The sequence below is a fragment of the Anolis sagrei genome, chromosome 5 (assembly GCF_037176765.1).
Source record: "Anolis sagrei isolate rAnoSag1 chromosome 5, rAnoSag1.mat, whole genome shotgun sequence".
Lineage (NCBI taxonomy): Eukaryota > Metazoa > Chordata > Lepidosauria > Squamata > Dactyloidae > Anolis > Anolis sagrei.
Window position 1 is genome coordinate 31,779,063 of NC_090025.1, and position 18,184 is coordinate 31,797,246.

Below are 18,184 nucleotides of genomic sequence, written 5' to 3' on the forward strand. Positions count from 1 at the left end.
GAAGATCCTTTAAGGAAGCTTGCTCATCTGCATGCTCACAGGACCACATATTTCAGATCTTGTTTGGAAAAAGAGGAGAGCTGTTCTAGGACATGACTCAATGCCTATTTATGTCAGTCATTATTGAGAATGAATGGGGCCTAGATGCAGCCCTGCAGAAAGTATTCCCAATCCTCTCTAAGCCCCAAAGGCACTGTATCTAAAAATATGTTGCTTCAAGTGACTGCTTCAAATGCTTGTACAGCTTGGCCAGCCCCACAGAGATGTGATTGCCAGAGGGCATGGAATTAACTAAATCTAAATTACCATGCTGACTGAAGAATTTCAAGCTAACAAGATGGTTTCTAAAAGGATACAGCAATCAACACATAATAAAACTCATAGTACCAAAAGACAGCTAAGTAGGCTACAGACAAATTGTTGTGTGCCTTCAAGTCATTTATGATGTATAGCAACCCTAAGGTAAACCTATTTCACTGGAGTTTCTTTGGCAAGATTTGTTCAGACGGGATTTCCCATGGCCTTCAGCTGATGCTGAAATACTGTACCCAAGGTCACCCAGTGACTTTCCATGGCTGAGTGAGGAGTCAAACCCTGGCTTCCAGAGCTATAATGCAACTCACAAGCAGAGGAGGCCCTAGGTAATTTTCAACTGTAAGCAAACAGTATTTTGGTGTCCTCCCCCAACCAATCACTGATATATATTTTCTGTTCATCGTGGGAGTTCTGTGTGCCATATTTGGTTCAGTTCCATCACTGGTGGAGTTCAGCATGCTCTTTGATTGTAGGTGAACTATACATCCCAGTAACTACAACTCGCATATGTCAAGATCTATTTTCCCCCAAGAGTGCCTCAAGAGCACTCCCTGGGCAAAATCAACTATACTGCAAATGCTTACTTTGCGTAATGGGTTGAGCCGCCCCTGCTCACAAGCCACTACACTGGCTCTCACAAAGACAGATAAAGAATCAGAAATTAGACAGTTTAACTTGGAAAGTAGTGGATTATCATTGGAGAGTTTTAAACACACATAGAGTTATTATTAATGGTGGATTCTTAAGTACAGTTCCATTATCTGAGTGGAGGCCACTAGGAGGCACTAGAGAGAGAAGGATGGTCTATGGGGGGGGGGGGGTTGGAGGGTGAGTCCTTCTCTCTCTAGTTCCCCCTAGTGGCCTCTGCCCAGATAATGGAACAGTACCTATTCTTGCACTCACAGGGATTTGGACTAGCTGGGCATTGGGGTTCCTTCCAACTCAATAGGTATATGATTTTATTATTAGCAATACAAAGCATAAGGTTCTTTTTAAAGAAGCAGAAAGGTGAGGAATTAACTATACTATATACATGGAACTCACCATAGCTCCTCAAATTATTCATTAACACAACATTTCAAGACTTTTGGTGAAAAGGTGAAATCTTTGGTGACTCTCCAGTTAATGCTGCTGCACCTTTATTTTTTCAACCTCTGAAAATGACTTTTATAACATTATATAGAATATATAATTTGATAAATGTAGAGGTCAACTAAGTCAGTGATCCTGCACTTAGAGCCAGCACAGGTGAGGTGAGGGAGTTCCTACTTTCCCTTCTTAACATAGTCCAATTCAAGATTTTGGAATTTAGGATTTCCTATGCATCTATGTATGTATTTATGTGTTAACGTGAAAGCTAAACAGTGAAGAAATCTGACAGGAAGAAGATAAACTCATTTGAAATATAATGTTGGAGGAAAGTTGTATATATTAGGCTTGTGCAGTTTGGTCAAAAGGCATCCCATTTTGGGTTCCATTGCCAGCTGGCCCCTCATTCTGTTTACCAAGAAGTTATTTGAAAGGAGAGGGGTGTTTCTGTTTTCATTCAACAAAGATTTGGCACATTGGCTACAATGGGAAACTTAATATATATTTTTATTGTCTATGTTTTTTATTTTAATTGTATTGTTGTGTTTGGGCTTGGCCTCATGTAAGCCGCACCAAGTCCCTTGGGGAGATGGTAGCGGGGTACAAATAAAGTATTATTATTATTATTATTATTATTGAAAGGGTCAATCCTGTCATTTTAAGGTTGATCTGCATGAAACCTACCTCTGTTTTAGACCCCATTTACAACTGCAGGCCTGGCAAGTTTCAAAACAATTCACTAATCTACTGATTTTTAGAATTATTTTAAGTTTTAACCACAATATTTTAAAAATAAGACAAACTGTAAGAGAGGGTTCTGGGAATTGTAGGTGCTGTTTGTGTCCATTCTCAGTCAATCAGAGCATGGACACAACCAGGTTTTTTATTGACTGAAAAGCAGAGAGAGAAAACGTCTTGATGTTTCCAAGAGGAAATTTTCAGTGCCTGCCCTATGCAAGTTCTGCTGGAAAAGTGAGTTCCCAGAAGGGCCTTCTCTGAAGGAGGAGCCTAGGAAACTTTTAAAAAAATGGAGGGATGCTGCTGCTCCTGTGGGAGAGGGAAAAAGATGTGGCAGATCCATGTCTCAGGTATATTCAGATTTAATTCCCTCCTATCCAGGAACCGGATAAAATCCTGCTCTCTCAATCCGTTTTGCCAGGCTTTTCGGCTCCCTCCTTCCTGGTCTGTTTTCAGAGATTATATAAAATGGGCCACCAAATACTACAAATCTTTTTTTTCATTCAAACTGACTCAGGCTCACATCTAGTATATATATTGTGGACTCTGGACTGCTAAAAAGACAAATGAATGGGGTCTAGAGTAAATCAAGTCTGAACTATCCCTAGAAGTTGAGGCAGTTGTAACTTGGACATATCATGACATGTGGTAATGTGCCTGCTTGGAAAAGATAATGCTTGGAAAGCAGTAGAAAAGATCCACTACAGATGGATTGATTGACTGCTTTTCTCACCCCGAGGGGGACCCCATGGCTGTCCTGAGTTTGCAAAACCTAAGCAGGTCAGTGGATGACTTCAGTCATTTGGAGATCTCTCATGTAGAGAGATCTCCAAACAACAGCAACAGCAAGGAATTTGCTTGTGGTATTCTTGACAAGTGTAACCAATTGGGAAAGCACACATGGCAAAGCATTCTCAGTGGTGACACCCAAGCCATGGAACTTGCTTCTGGTTGTTTTCCCACTGTTGTCATTTTAGTATAATTGAAATATGTTTATTTGCTTAAACTTTCAGAATGGAAGCAAGTGCTTCATTTATTTAACTGATGATCTCTTATGCTGATTTTAAAATATTTATATAATTTGCATATTTTAGATATTTTAGTGATCTTTGCATGTTGTGGTCTTATCTGCCCTGGGTTCTTTGTGAGGGAGGATAAAATATAAATAAAAATGACTGTGCCCATAAAATCACTTACCACATGAAATCTTAATATGGAATGCTGGAACATTAAAACTATCTAGACATCATCATTTCTTGCCAGCCTCTCTACCCATGGATCGTGCTTCCAATAGGTTGCTAGTTAGCACATAGAATAATGTTATATTATTACACATATTATTAATATGTCACCACTAAATGCTATATACAATTTTTAAAAATAACAGCATATTTTGAAGAAAAAACCCAAACAAGAATGAAAATAGGTATATGTCTGGTTTTTTTTGTTTTGTCTTGATATCTATTTAGGCAAATTGTTCATGCAACTCCTAGTTGAACATTTATTTATTTATTTAATGTATTTATATACTGCTTTTCTCACTCCCAGGGAGACTCAAGGCAGTTTATAACATACCAATGGCAAAAATTCAGTGCCACATCTAGTAATTCAAAGAAATCATAATAACTAATTACTATAGATAACTATGACTTAAAATCATTAAAATCATTAAACATAAGAAATAAACAAAAATCACATGATCCAAAAATCATACACCATAACCATTTATATATTCTTTTCACAAAGAAGTATCATTGATATCTTTTCACTGGGTGATTCCTGGTCATTGTGAAAATATCTGGTTCACAATAGGACTGATACATCATCTGAACTCAGCTCCACCCTCCCCATGAGCCACATGTGGATGCTAACACTGCCTGTCATGCCAACCAAATTCTGCCTCCTCTCAAACCCATGATAGAACAATAATGGGATTTTTCTTTTCTCTCTCCACCAGAGATAAATAGGACCTTGAACAGTTTCTGCTTAATTATTATGGAGATTAAATTAAATTAATTAGAATTTTAATTGAAACATCTATTAAAAAGTGGCATTGTAACAGAGAGTGGAAAGGATACCAAAGGCTAAGAAGATTTTAACAAAATGACTGAATCTATAGCCCTTGCTTTTGGTAAGCAGCTAGTTAATCTGTCTCTCTTTGAAGATTTGTATGCTGGTCTTGGGATATAAGAAGCAGCTGCTGTCAGAGGCTAGTGGAAAGGGAAGCTTTGTTTTCCCTTCTGCTTTGAGACTCCTGCTGGCTGCAAGGCTGATGTAACTACTGTCTCTGTACCCAGCAACTGTTCATTTGGTCGGTTTCTCCATTAGCTATTGCTGAGACTACAGCCTGTAATTTTGGTGAGCAATTGACTTTGTTTCCTTTACTTGAGGAATGGACAGCACACAAACACTGTTAAATCTTGCTTTGAAACACATCTCACAGTTTTCTCTATGAAAAGTAAGGAGAGAGAAAACACACACCAATACATCCAACACATTTTTTTGTTTGCCAAATATACCTGGCTCTGAAAAATGCCTTCTTCTAGATTCTAGTGGTTACATTCTTGAATGCTAGCTTTAAGTAAAATGAAGTACATCATATAGTTTAGTGCAATACCAAAAAGGATGAGAAATTTCCATTTTTAAATATTTAAGGTTTTTTTTTTACATATTTGCGCTTCAATCATATTTGCCATTTATCCCTTCTGAGACCAGTGAATGTGTTGCTTAGATTACTCAAGTGTCATAGCATGTTGCTAAAACAAGAGCTATGGCTATAAAATGAGGGCATAACAGACATAGTGTGTCTTGCCTAATATCTATAGTATTTGGAGTCTTGTGTTTTTCGTATAAACCAATGAAATCAAAGTATAGAAACTGGACTGGAGGTGAGAAACAATCAACAAATGGTTAAATTGTTTGAATACACTTTAATATACTTTGGGATAGTTTGTCCGGTGGCAATGTTCAGGGCCATGTTTGAGAAAGCAATGTTAGTATTTAAAACTCTGTGGAAAGGTTGTGTAATGTGCAATGTCACAGAAGGGGACAACAGGTGGTGGCCAGCTGGTAACCTAGGCAATTGTATGATGAACATATAACCAGCTGAGGAAGGACAGTATGTATGGAGGGTATGCATTTGTGGGGCTGTTCATGCATGGCTGAGATAATAAGACCAAAGAGCTAGGACAGAAGGAATTCTACAGAAGGAGATAAGCCATACCTCCATAAGCAGCTGGGTGGAAGGCAGCTGAGAACGTAGACTTCCAATATAAAATTGACTCTGAGCCTTGAGGTAACAGACTTAGGACCCTTCCATACAGCACTATATCCCAGAATATCAAGGCAGAAAATCCCACATTATTTGTGTGTGGATTCAGATAACCCAGTTCAAAGCAGACATTGTGGGGTTTTCTGCCTTGATATTCTGGGATTTAGTGCTGTGTGGAAGGGCCCTCAGGTTTAGGATGAAGGTTTAAGGGCTAAGGAAGCCAACTACTGATGTCCAGGTCTAGTCAATTACACAGGAATCCAAGAATAGAAGGAATCCACTGAGCTTTCTTGCTGTTAGCAAATGTCTCCAGAGGTGAGAGGAGGAAAATCTATCATGATAACTGTGCTTATAGTAGTTTCCTTGTTTTGTGCTCTCAAGTCATACTTTTCCCCATTTTTTTCTTGCCTTTACCCAAATTTGCAAGGAAGCCTTTTGGGAGTGTAGAACCTTTTTGTAGCATCATATACTGTAATATATAATCTATCTATCCTTCTATTTACCTCTAAATTGTTTTATTACTTGGATGTCAAAAGCAATTGCTTAAAGAAGCTAGTAGGCTAGAAAATGTGGGCATAACATTGGAAGCCAGAATATAATTCTTTATCTTTCTATGAGAAAAATGAAGTGGCAGCATCACAAAAATCCAGAGGAATTTTAATTTTTGTACTTATAGAGTAAGTAATACTGTGTGGTAATGAAATCTGCATTTTTGTTTGTTTCATGTCCCATATCTTCTTGTCTTAACTTCCATTTTAAAATAAATTTTCATTCAGTTGTCATAATTGGGCAACAATTCTTTTGTAACTAAGGCACAGAGAACTTTTTAATAGTGACAGACTTCAATCTCTGTGCCATAGTGTTTCCTTACTTTCCCCTTTATACATACTTTATAGGCTATAGCAGGGGTCCCCAAACGAAGGCCCGTGCACTGGATGTGGCCCTCCAGGGTCATTTACCCAGTCCCTGACCTAAGTCTGAAACAACTTAAAAGCACACAACAACAATCCCAATTAACTTGACTATCTCATCAACCTAAAGCAGGCCAACACTTCCCACTATAATACTGGTAAATTTATGTTGGCTGCAATTGCTCTTCATTTTAAATATTGTATTGTTCTTTCATGTTTTTTGCACCACAAATATGATATGTGCAGTGTGCATAGGAATCTGTTCATGTTTTTTTTTTCAAACTACAGTCTGCCCCCCCCCCCCACAGTCTGAGGGGCCATGAACTGCCCTCTGCTTGAGAAGTCTGTGGACCCCTGAGCTATAGTTTCAAGTAAAAATACATTAGGCCAAGAAAAGTAATTACACAAAAGCTATAGTATTAAGTCAGATCTACCTATAGAATGCATTACTTTTCCTGGATTGTGATATGGCACATCTTTTGCAGATAAATGTGCCAAACAAGTGATAAAGAAAGGGGACTTCCTGGTGTGATGACTTTCATTTTTTTTAACTTCCAAGTGGAGAGCATGGAAGCTCAACATTTAAAATGCATGAATTGCTCTGTAAGCTTTAAACCTATTAGGACAGGCACACAGCAACTTTGCACACAGATTGCCCCCGAACTAAGTCTTGATTTTAGGACTAAGCCAAGCTGGCATGCAAGAGCAGTTGCTGTTGATCTTTTATACTAATTTTGGATTAATTGTGATCTGCAGCGCTGCGTAAACATGCTAACCTAGTGCTTCAGCTTCGGCACAGCTAAACATTAATCCTTCTTAATGCTGTAAGTCAACTTTTAGTCCTTAGCAGAATTTACCTTAATCTCTGGCTAGGAAACTGACTTATTTACAAAACATAATCTGAGAGCTCCAGAATGTTAACGAAAATGTGAATAAGAAGTGTTTTACCTATACAGAATATGTACTCCTTCAGTGTCCTTCATTAATTCAAGCACTTGGAAATATTGATTAAAAATGTACTGAGAATGGCTGAAGATGTAGCTTCTGAATGATTCTTGCCTGGAAAGAATTCCTTAATTTTTCCAGTAAATAAAAGATTTTTGGAGCTAAGCCCTTTTTTTGGGGACACTATATCTAGGGAGTTGTTTAAAAAGTGGAGATTATTTATATGTTCAACAATTATTTTGTTATAGTGCTTTGTTAATAATCTCTGCAATGTTAATAGTGTCTATGATTATGTAGACAAAAGCACTGGTGGCTTCTGTGTCAATGGGCTGTTGAATCTAGGTTTTAGTGCAATCTTTGAATGAGCTATCCAAGGTGCTGAACTTTTTAAAAACATAGAATTGAATAATAAAAAATATAGCTGAACTTAAAACAGATTCACCACTTGATTGACATTTCACAGCCACCACTGGAAATAAATAAGAAAACCTTTGAGTCTTTGATCCTACTTTTAAACTTGTCATATATTTGTAAAAGCAAAGTTATAATCTCTACTTTCTTTAGGATGCACTCTCCCAATGCCAAGTAAAACACCTAGTTATTTCTATATGGACAAAGTGGAAACCTATACCCTGATCTTTGTTGCTATCTTCTGTATATATACATTTTCCTATGCATGTGGCTGTATTTTTATCAGCCACATGCTGATGAAATTACATCTATCATTCAATGGATGTAATTTTCATCCATTGTGCAATTGCCACACTCATTTTATGGATATAGAAGAGTTGTGCTTCTAATAAGGTGAGTAGAAATGGAGGTGAACTATTAAACCAACAATTGTACATCCTAGCCACTGTGTGTTTTTATTGTTAGACAGTAGTAGGAACAAGAGACAGAATGTTCCAAACATGATGTAAATGAAGAGCAGATATGTAGGAAGGACAAAATGTCAACTTCATTGTTCTTACAAGTGACTGTGTAACGATGATAGTAATTTGAAACATCTACACTTTTTACTATAAGGGTGGCATAGAGACATTTTTGTGTAATACTGTAGGGTGCTGATTTATGATACATAATACCAGTGAACTTTCTTAGCCAGTATTTGCAAGAGGTACTATATTTACAAATGAGGAAAACTTCTTCTTGCCTTTCTTCATTTTATGGATTTCATTTCTCTCTATCCTGGTCTAACTAGGGGCGAGCTTCTTTGTTTGTTTACTGTATCCCTTTATTTAAATGCCACAGAGTTAAATCTGGTTGTTAAACTCAGCTGAAGTAGATCTATTGATCCAGTGGGATTTACATAAGTGTTAGTTTACCAACTTTCTATTGATTCAAATTGCCTTCTATAATCAAAATTTGCAATAGGTTTTAGCTCATAATGTCCTCCTTACTGGGAGAGAGAAACATGTAAATAATGTGAGACAGTATTCACATAGTACAAGTCAAAGATTTCTAGGCTAGGTAGCTGCTTACATTCTTTTGACAGAATGTAGTGGACAGAATTCCACTATTTCTTGCTTTTTCTGGCCAAAATTGCCAACCTACTGCATCCTAAAAACCTATTCCAGAAGGCTGGAGAATCTTCTAAAGCAGGTTTGTGGTACTATAGAGCAAAGGAGGAAGAACAAATGTTGCTGGTGGCATTGGATCTTGGTCAAAGGCCCCATGTTGGTTGGAAGACAGGAAGTCAAATCAAAGGCTGAAGCAAAACCTGGAAAAGATCAAGATTGTGTGTTTCTTGAGAGTGTGATGATTAAGTCAGGAAAACAATATTGGGTGTTATAGTTTCTGATCATCTCAAGACTGTTTGCATGTGGCTCTCAGACTTAATGCCTTTGGCCGTATATGCAATATGCTTTCTATCTTCTATACTGACACTCAGGATGTCTGGAGAAACAGATCCAGCTACTGCCACCTCATATGCTTGATAGCTGTAAATCCTTTAGAAATGTACTAGAAGCTTTACCAGGTGCAGAGTGAGCACTCAGCGTCTTTTTATAGCGGGTAGTTCTTGAGCCAGCATAATTTGCCATGTTGTATCTTTATTTACTTCTGATCGGCTGCTCTCTATAGCCACAGCTTCATCTGTGACTGTAGTTGGGAGTAATCTGAGGCTCTCTCAAGGTGTGAAAGCTCTTTATAGAATTATCCTTGTAACAAAATGCAAGCAGGTATATTCACGTGCTTGTCTTTTTTAGAAACATATGTTAAAGGTTAAGAAGGTCACTAGAACAAGCTCCATAAATAGCTTTGGTTTTTTGGAAGAGGAAAGTATTTTGATTGCTATAGAGTTAAAATAAAATAAACCTTTATGTATGTCTATTCTGCATAGCACAATGAAATATGAAGATCTGTGTATAAGGTCAAGTTTGTGTCAAAATTCCAAAGCATAAAAATAATAATTGTAGATTATCTCCACAAAGGCCGTGTCTTTACACAGAACAGCGTTATTGACTATGATAAATTTCCCTAGCTTAGTGTAGTGGAAGTCCATATAACATGGTGGATGAAAGAAAATGACATTTTGAGTTAAAGAGGCAGATGTAAATGCCTGATCTATTGAGCACCCACAATTCTTCAACTGATTTTCTCAAGCCATGTTCCTGCCAATGTATGCAGTTATTATGTATTTATTGAATATCCTAGGTTTTCACAAGATGAAATATATTACTTTTGGGCAATCTGACTGTCCAAATGTTGAGATGTTACTACAACTCCAAGGATCCCTCACTATTGGCTATGCTATCCAGGACTGATTGGAGTTGTAGTCCAACATCATCTGGAAGCATATAAGCGAAATGTCCTTTAATAGTTCTAATTTTGTTATATCAATACTTTCAAGCGTTATTATTAATGTAAATAATGCTGTTTCAATGGTATACTCTCGTTGGGACTAATAAGAGAATCCAGAGCATTGTTTCTACTCCATCTGACTGAACACTATGGCTACTAGGATCTTACCATGGCCTGCCCACAGCCATGGTGTAAACATATAGCTCTATAAGGAAGATCAGCTATCCACCATATGCCCATGAGATGGATGTTTGTTCACAGTTGGGGAGGGATTAAAAGTAACAGTACTCCCCCATTTTCAAACTGCTTTAAAAGAAAAATAAGTCATGCACACTGGATAGGGAAGACTGTCACCAAGTGACTGAAGGTGTTACTACAGACACTTTTGCGTTGATTAAAATTCATATTAAATGTACAAGGGAGCCGGTGTGGTATACTAGTTGGACTAGAACTTTGGAAAACCAGAACTGAAATTCCAGTTTAGCCACAAAAAGCTACTGGATGACCTTGGTCAAGTCCTACTCTTTCTCAACCTTAGAGGAAGCCCAGGGAAAACTCTTCTGAGCAGATCATTCCAGGGAATCCCTTTTATAAGGTCAGAAAAGGTTGAAAATGCTTTGAAGCTACACAACAACAACAACAACATTCAAGTGCAGAGCACAGCTAACTCTTTAGTATACACCTCTAACATTCACATAATATCCATGCCAAGTTCTTAGACAGACAGAGAGACATATAATTTTCTTATGATAAATGATTCTAAATCTTTCATACATTGATTATTGATAGTACACTCAAACATTTAAGTTTTTTTTTATAGGCCAATCAACTGTCTTTCCTTCCCATTTGCATTGAATCCGAGGGCTTGTTTACACCATCAAAATAATCCAATGGTACAGATTTTGAACCTGTAGAAAAAAAGCAATCATAGGAGTACACATATACATCTTTTTTGCCATAAATAAGGCATGCTTGGCTTATTCTGAATTGGTAATACATCAATAAGTAGCATTTATAGCAGCACCTGGATTTCCTCCTAACAATAGAATGACAACTTTTGAAAAAACAATTGTGTGTCACCAGATTGAAGAGATCTGAGGAACCTCATGGCTGGAATGCTAGAAAGTTTAGTCCAAAAAAAGTAATATCAGCAGATGAACTAAATTAAAAGAATAATTTATACATCAGAGGATATGGTCAGAATTCAAAATGATCTCACTTGATTGGAAAGTTTGGCCAAAATGAATGCTATGAATTTCAGCACAGAGAAATATAAGATATAGTAGTAAGGCATGGATACAGGATGAGTAACACCTGACTTTACAACAATACATGTGGAAGATCACAAACTGAACATAAGTCAAGAGTGTGATAAGGCAACTAAAAAGCCAGACTGATTCTAGGCTGCATCGATAGTAGTGTAGTGCCTAGATCAGTGGTTCCCAACCTGTGGTCCATGTACCACCAGTGGTCTGCAAGAATGAAAATATGGCCAGTGGACTCACTATTACTACACCATTGCTTCAATACCACGTGGCAGCAAAAACGACTGGTCTCATGAAACCCTCCTATAGTGCCAAGGCAATGGGGATGTCGGGAGGGGGGAGGCTGACTACTCACAAAAGATTGCTACTATCACATCGGCTCTAGATTATTAAATATGGTTTACTGTGGGTGAGCAGATGGTGACTACTGGATGGCATATGTTCTGTATCAGAAAACAGAGCGGATGTGGTCTATCCAATGCAATTTTCTGAATCAGCACCCCAAATAACCAAACTGGATCTAAAGTGGACCAAAAACCGATTTGTAACCCTTTTAGTACTAATGTTGGAGAGTGGTCCCTGGTCAAAGTGGTCCTTGGTCAAGTGGTCCCTGGTCAAAAAAGGTTTGGGAACCACGGGTCTAGACTGAGGGAAGTAATAGTACTATGCTCTGTTCTGCTTTGGTCAGACCTCACCTGTGTCCAGTTCTGGGCACCACAATTCAAGCTGGAACCAAATTGGTAAAAGACCTTGACTTAGCCATTGACCTGCTGTCTTTAATCAAAATTGGCAAGTTGTGCTGACATCCAAGCAGATGGGTTGGCTATCCTGGTGAGCACCACAGCAGCTGGCAGTAAGGAATGACTTGTCCTCCTTACCTCTCCTTGCCAACTATCCCAAAGGATTGTAGGAAGAGAGCAACTCTTGGATCCCGGGAGCTTTAGCTCATCGAACATTGGCCAGTAAGAGTGAAGTAAAGCAACCACTAACCCTTCAGTTCACCTTCATGGCAGCCAGCAATGAAAGGCAAGGATCAGCAAGTTATTTGATCCGCTACTATGAGCCAGGATGGTATTGCCCAGCAGGAGTCTGCTGGAGGTTTTCCAGCATCCTTGCATAGCAATAGGGTGTCTGCCCCCTTGTATATTTTAAGCTCTTGTTTGTTGTGGTCTATGAAGTATATCCTTAACCCAAGGATACACTCTTCTTCCTTCTTTCTAGTGGTGGAGCAATGAAAGAACTGTGTTTTCTTTTTTACACTTTAAGGCAGCAATGATATTGTCAGATTGTCTTCAACAGTTTATTGAAGTTTTTGGCATGCAATACGGATATCAGCATAGATACTGCCTGTTTTAGATGCAACTGAATCAGAATACAATGTTCAGTAATAGCTAGTCAACCTTTGAATGATATCTCTGTGTTTGTTTGATCCTGGCCTTTCCATGATCTTATCAGCAGTCGCCCAAGTTATTTATTGCTGTCATCATACACTTCTGTCACCCGTAGCAACTTGGCAGAAAATACATTGTTAGTACAGCTGATGGAAGATTCAGTTTCAGATTGAGTGCTAATAAACTGGACACTTATGTGATATTTTTCATGCGTAGTCTCTCTCTTTCTCTATGTATGTTTGAGAGAGAGAGAACATGCATGCATGAGTGCACAAGTATGTGAGCAAGATAATGGTAATGTAATTATGTGGGTGGAGGTAAAATGAATTCAAATTATGATAAGCTGAAATGTGGTAGCACTGTGTCGTTGTTAGGATGCATTAAAGGACTGGATGTAGATGAATATACTGACACTTATTCCAGTTAGTCTTGAAGTGCTGCCAATCAGTAGAAAAACCAACCTGGGATGGGGAGCACAGTCTGCTCTATGTGCGGTTGCTCTTCCTCTGAAAGATATGGTTCATAGCTGGGGGTGGGGGCTCTAAAATTGGTAAATTTTTCATTTTGCAATATAACATTATACAACAATGTAATCTGAACAAGATAAACATTAAGGCCCACTAATTCCAATTACTTACTTACTTAGGCGATCCCTCATTGGCTGAGTAGGATAGTCTTCCAGAATCAGTGTTCTGGTGGGTCTGTAGGTGACTGTGGTGCTCTATTCTGGTTCTGCATCTTCTCCTGCAGTGAGGGCATTGGTTTCTAGGTGGAAGGTGGTCTCGGTCAGGGTTGGCTTGATGCACCTTCCTTTTGGCACGTTTCTCTTTTTCATCCTCCATTTGTGCCTCTTCAAATTCTGCAGCACTACTGGTCACAGGTGACCTCCAGCTGGAGTGCTCAAGGGTCAGGGCTTCCCAGTTCTCAGTGTCTATGCCAGAGTTTTTAAGGTTGGCTTTGAGCCTATGTTTCAATCTCTTATCCTGTCCACCAGCATTCCAATTAGTAGGACCTAACTACCCTAAAGGCACCAGATCCCATCTGATCTTGGATTTTAAGCAGGGTTGGCCCTAGTTAGCACTTGAATGGGAGAATGACAAGGTGTACCAGGTTCTAGAGACTATATTTGAGAGGAAGGAACTGGAAAAACTACTTTGAGCATTCATTGCCTAAGAAAATCCAATGAAATTCATGGTGTTGCCATACATAGACAGGTGACTTGAAGGTACGTACATACACACACATTATCCCAATTAAAGAATATATGCATATCATGATTTTCCTTTCTATTGGATTTAGGGTGCCTTAAGTTACCTTTCCTAAATTTTATTTTTTTGTCCCCTTTTCTTTTTTATGGTCAGAATCCTATGGCTGTACTATAGCAGTTGCGCTTCCAACCAAGTCACGTAGTAGTACAGAGAGCTTCTGTTTCCCTTTAATGATGTTGAATGTCCTTGCTTACAATTATAAAATACTTTAAAAAAGTGCAACCAGTCTCATCAGTTGGGTTGGTTATTTTTTTTACCATTCTGCTTTGTTTCTTACCATAAATAAAGATGGCAGCAGCCCTTTTTTACACACCCACCTACCTAAGAATAAATCCCAATTGAAGTTAGTGAGGCTTACTTCTGAAAAGACAAAATTCGACTAGTTTTTCCTCACTTTTTGCAGTGCATACTTAAATGGAGATTTTTAATCCTTGTTGGTTTTGTATATAGTTGGGTGGTAGTTATTCAAGCTAAATTAAATTAAGATATCTCAAGAAATGATCATTGCTCCATATTCACACACTTTGGCTGTAAATTGTGCCATCTTGCAACATTAAACAGGGTCTGCTTACAAATGATTTTCTGTCCCAGTTATGTCCTTTTTAAAAAAAAATCCTCAATTTTTTAACAAATAGAATCTGATTATAATGGAACAGAGAAAGTCATGTGTAGTATTCAAAAGGTGTATGCGTCTTCGTTTTTCTGCCTATGCGTGTATTTCATTTCGATACAGTATTAGGCCACTATGTCATATCAGATTTAAAGCAAATCCTCAATGCGTGAGGAAGCATGATTGCAACAGTAATTATTTCAAAACAGCAGTTCTCTTTTCTGTGATTTTGGTGGTGTTTTTACATTCCTATATGCGATGTCTTTGGCCTTTTAGTGAATATGAAAACATAAACAAATTCCCATTTAACACATTTTTCCTAGAAAATTAGTTGTATCATATGTACATTTCAGTGACTGTTTTGAGTAAGGATTCTAATGTTACAGATCTTAGGCCAGACAAGGCTAGGTCTAAAAACTGAGATTTCAAAATATCTGGTAGTAGTGCTGAATGAAGCTGTACAGTTCCTGGAATTTGATCATATTTGAAGTCAGGATGGGCCCTTGATGTAGTGGGGGTTAAGGAAGAAACGTTAGAAGTAGAGAAACAGAGGAAGACATTGTGGAGGCAATTTTGATCCACACTTCAGACAATAAAATGTGTTGTGCCAGTATATGTTTTCTAACCATACCTATTATTACAGTGACTCATATCAATATGCATACCTTTGGCCAAGGTCAGGGAAAGGAATGAACCCCTTTTAAGGATCCTTCGCTGTGTGCCTTCAAGTCATTTCCAAATTAAGATGACCCTAAAGTGAAGCTATCTTGGCAAGATTGGTTCAGAGGAGGTTGGCCATTGTCTATCTCTGAGAATGTGACTTACCCAAGGTCACCCAGAGAGTTTCCATGGTTGTTAAACCATATTGGTTCTGGCTATTCCTTGTTATGATTCTCTTTCAATCAGACTTGGACAGGACAGCTCACCAATCCAAGAATGTTCTTAAACAGAGGACATTTAAATACAGGGTTGATTGCTGCAAAGCAGGACGGGTGCCCACCATACTCAATCTAAGTGCCCCCTCACTCAATGCAGTACTCCGATAGTTGTCCAAGTGTACCACATGAAGATGAATTCCACACTTCTGGTGACTCTTTTCATTTACTCTTAGGTGATTTTGAAGAGAATACACAGTACATAATAAACCCAGGAGAACAGATTCTTTCTTTTTTAAGGCAAAAGTCATACAATCATAGGTCATAGATGCGAGCCTTAAGATCTGCTGGGGAGGCCCTTCTCTTGATTCCACCTCCACTTCAAGCGTGGCTGGTGGGGACAAGAGAGAGGGCCTTCTCAATGGTTGTTCCCTGGCTTTGGAATGCCCTCCCTAGAGAGATTAGGGTAGCGCCAACTCTCCAAGTTTTCCAGAAACACCTGAAAGCATGGCTTTTAAAACAAGCTTTTGACCATGTTTAGGGATTATGGTCTTAATCACTATACTTGAGAACTTAGTGAGTGTTCACATCTGCACTTTATGGTGACTGATATTTTACACAGCTGCTATTTTTTGTAGATTGCTGTATTTTATAATATCTTTTAAATTAATAGGGGCTTTATTCCTGTTTTAAGTATAATTGGTTCAACTTTATTGTTATTAATTTTACCTTTCTGTATTTTGTGGTATTGAGTGCTTTCTGTGAGCCACCCAAGTCTCTTCAGGGAGATGGTGGCGGGAGACAAATAAAGTTGATTATTATTATTATTATTATTATTTTATTATTATTATTTAGAAATGCATAGATTTGGAAGGAATCACAAGAGCTATCCCACCCAATCCCTGCCATGCAGGAATACACAATCAAAGCACTCCTGACAGATGGCCATTCCAGTCTTTAAAAAAACCCATAGAAGGAGACTCCGGCATGCTCCAAGGCAGCATATTCTATTACTGAACAGCTCTTATAGCCTGGAAATTTCCTCTAATATTCAGGTAGAAATACTTATCTGCATATTATTTTCCAACCAGGGCCATAGGAAAGCACAAAAATCATAGCTTTAATATCTTCTTTAATAACCTAGGCCTTTTTGCCAGAACTTTATTTACATTGTCAGTGGTCACTTTGCTCATTAGGTCCTACAGAATGTACTATCTTAATTTTTCTTTTCTCTACATTTGGTTTACTTTAATTGAGTTAATGCTGCAAGTTTAAATGTCTTTTATGTGGATATTTGTGGCTCCAGAAAGCCAAAGAAATGTTCTTTCAGGCCACTTTGCTCTGAACTGTGCTAGTTAGCATGATTTCCAGTTGCATTGTGTACATTAGCAGTGATAAGGGCATCTCCTAATCTCTGGGGTCATCTCTTCCTACAGTAGTAAAATAACTTTAGCATGTGTAAAGTAGTTTGAGTTGTTTCATACAAAAAAGGACTGACAGTCATATATAGAGTGTGTATTCATGAAGAATGAAAGGAAGGCAAGGATTAAGATGTTTCTTTTGGGAACTCGCATATATCAAATATTACTTTAAGCATTGTATTTGTTGCAAATTTCCTCAAAATAAGAGAAGTCATAGCTTTGTGAGATTTATTTTTGGTAAGTGTATGTGAAAGCATTTACAGACAAAAGCATAAATATTTTTTATAATAATTACTCTGGGAGGCATTGCATATAAAAAGTTACAAAATTGTCATTTTCTTCACTCACAAATGCTTCTCATAATATATCTGGAACAGAACAGGCAGCAGACTTCAGAAGCTCTACAAAATTCAATCAGGTCCTCTGGGAAAATGCTGCTTCCCTCTCAAATAGAAATGTGGAGCAAGAGAGAGAAATTAAATAGCATTTAGCAATGTACCTGGCAGACAATTTTTGTTTCAATGGAGCATAACTGTTGTTTTTTTTTAAAAAAGATTTTAAAGTATTGTTATGATTTGTTGCTTTGTTTTTGCAGAGGGGGGAATCCCATTGCCAATGAAAATAGCCCAGCCTGTCAGTGTGATCTGCCAGTAAGTACCAAATGATTCTAATAAACATATTCTTTTGCTCCTTATTTGCAACATGTGAGAAACTTATAAGGGTGAAAAAAGGGAAAAATATGAATCTGGAATGAATTTTCATCACCCACCATGAATTTTGCTAAGAAAACAGGCTTCAAATGTAAACAGCATTTGTATTTTTTTTTTGCAATGCCTTTGTAAGGAAGGGGTAAATAGCCTTTTCCAATTGTAAAGCAATGGAATGTGTACTCTCTCTGTCTTGCTTGGATCTGTGTAGAATGCAGGACTTCCAGTGCAGTTAAGCATACGTCTCTCAAAACTTCTGCTATCTTTCCCCCAAACAGGCCTTCCAAATGTAGATGCCTGTGAAATGCACTTTCATTCTCTGTGTTGGTGCTTTAACTTCAGTCTGACTTTAATAGGCTGGGATGATTTCAGCTTATAAATCTTCAACTGGAGGATAAAGTTCAAGTAGATAAAATCAAACAGATGTTGGTGGGAGGATTTCTCCATGACCCATAAAAGTGCTATCATCAAAGCCTGGAATCATTTGTTTTGAATTATTACATTGTTATCAAAAGGACTGTAGCAGTCTGTTTGTTGAGAAATTGGATCTGTTTATCTGAAAACAGGACCAAGATG

At 38.0% G+C, this 18,184-nt stretch overlaps 1 long non-coding RNA gene across 1 annotated transcript in view; it reads left to right on the plus strand.

Moving 5' to 3' along the window:
* LOC137097064 (uncharacterized) overlaps positions 1 to 18,184 on the plus strand; it is a 167,999-nt gene that overhangs the window by 17,808 nt on the left and 132,007 nt on the right. The window contains exon 3 of the long non-coding RNA XR_010909948.1: positions 17,497 to 17,551. This is a non-coding gene — a long non-coding RNA (uncharacterized lncRNA). The remainder of the gene's footprint in view (positions 1 to 17,496; positions 17,552 to 18,184) is intronic.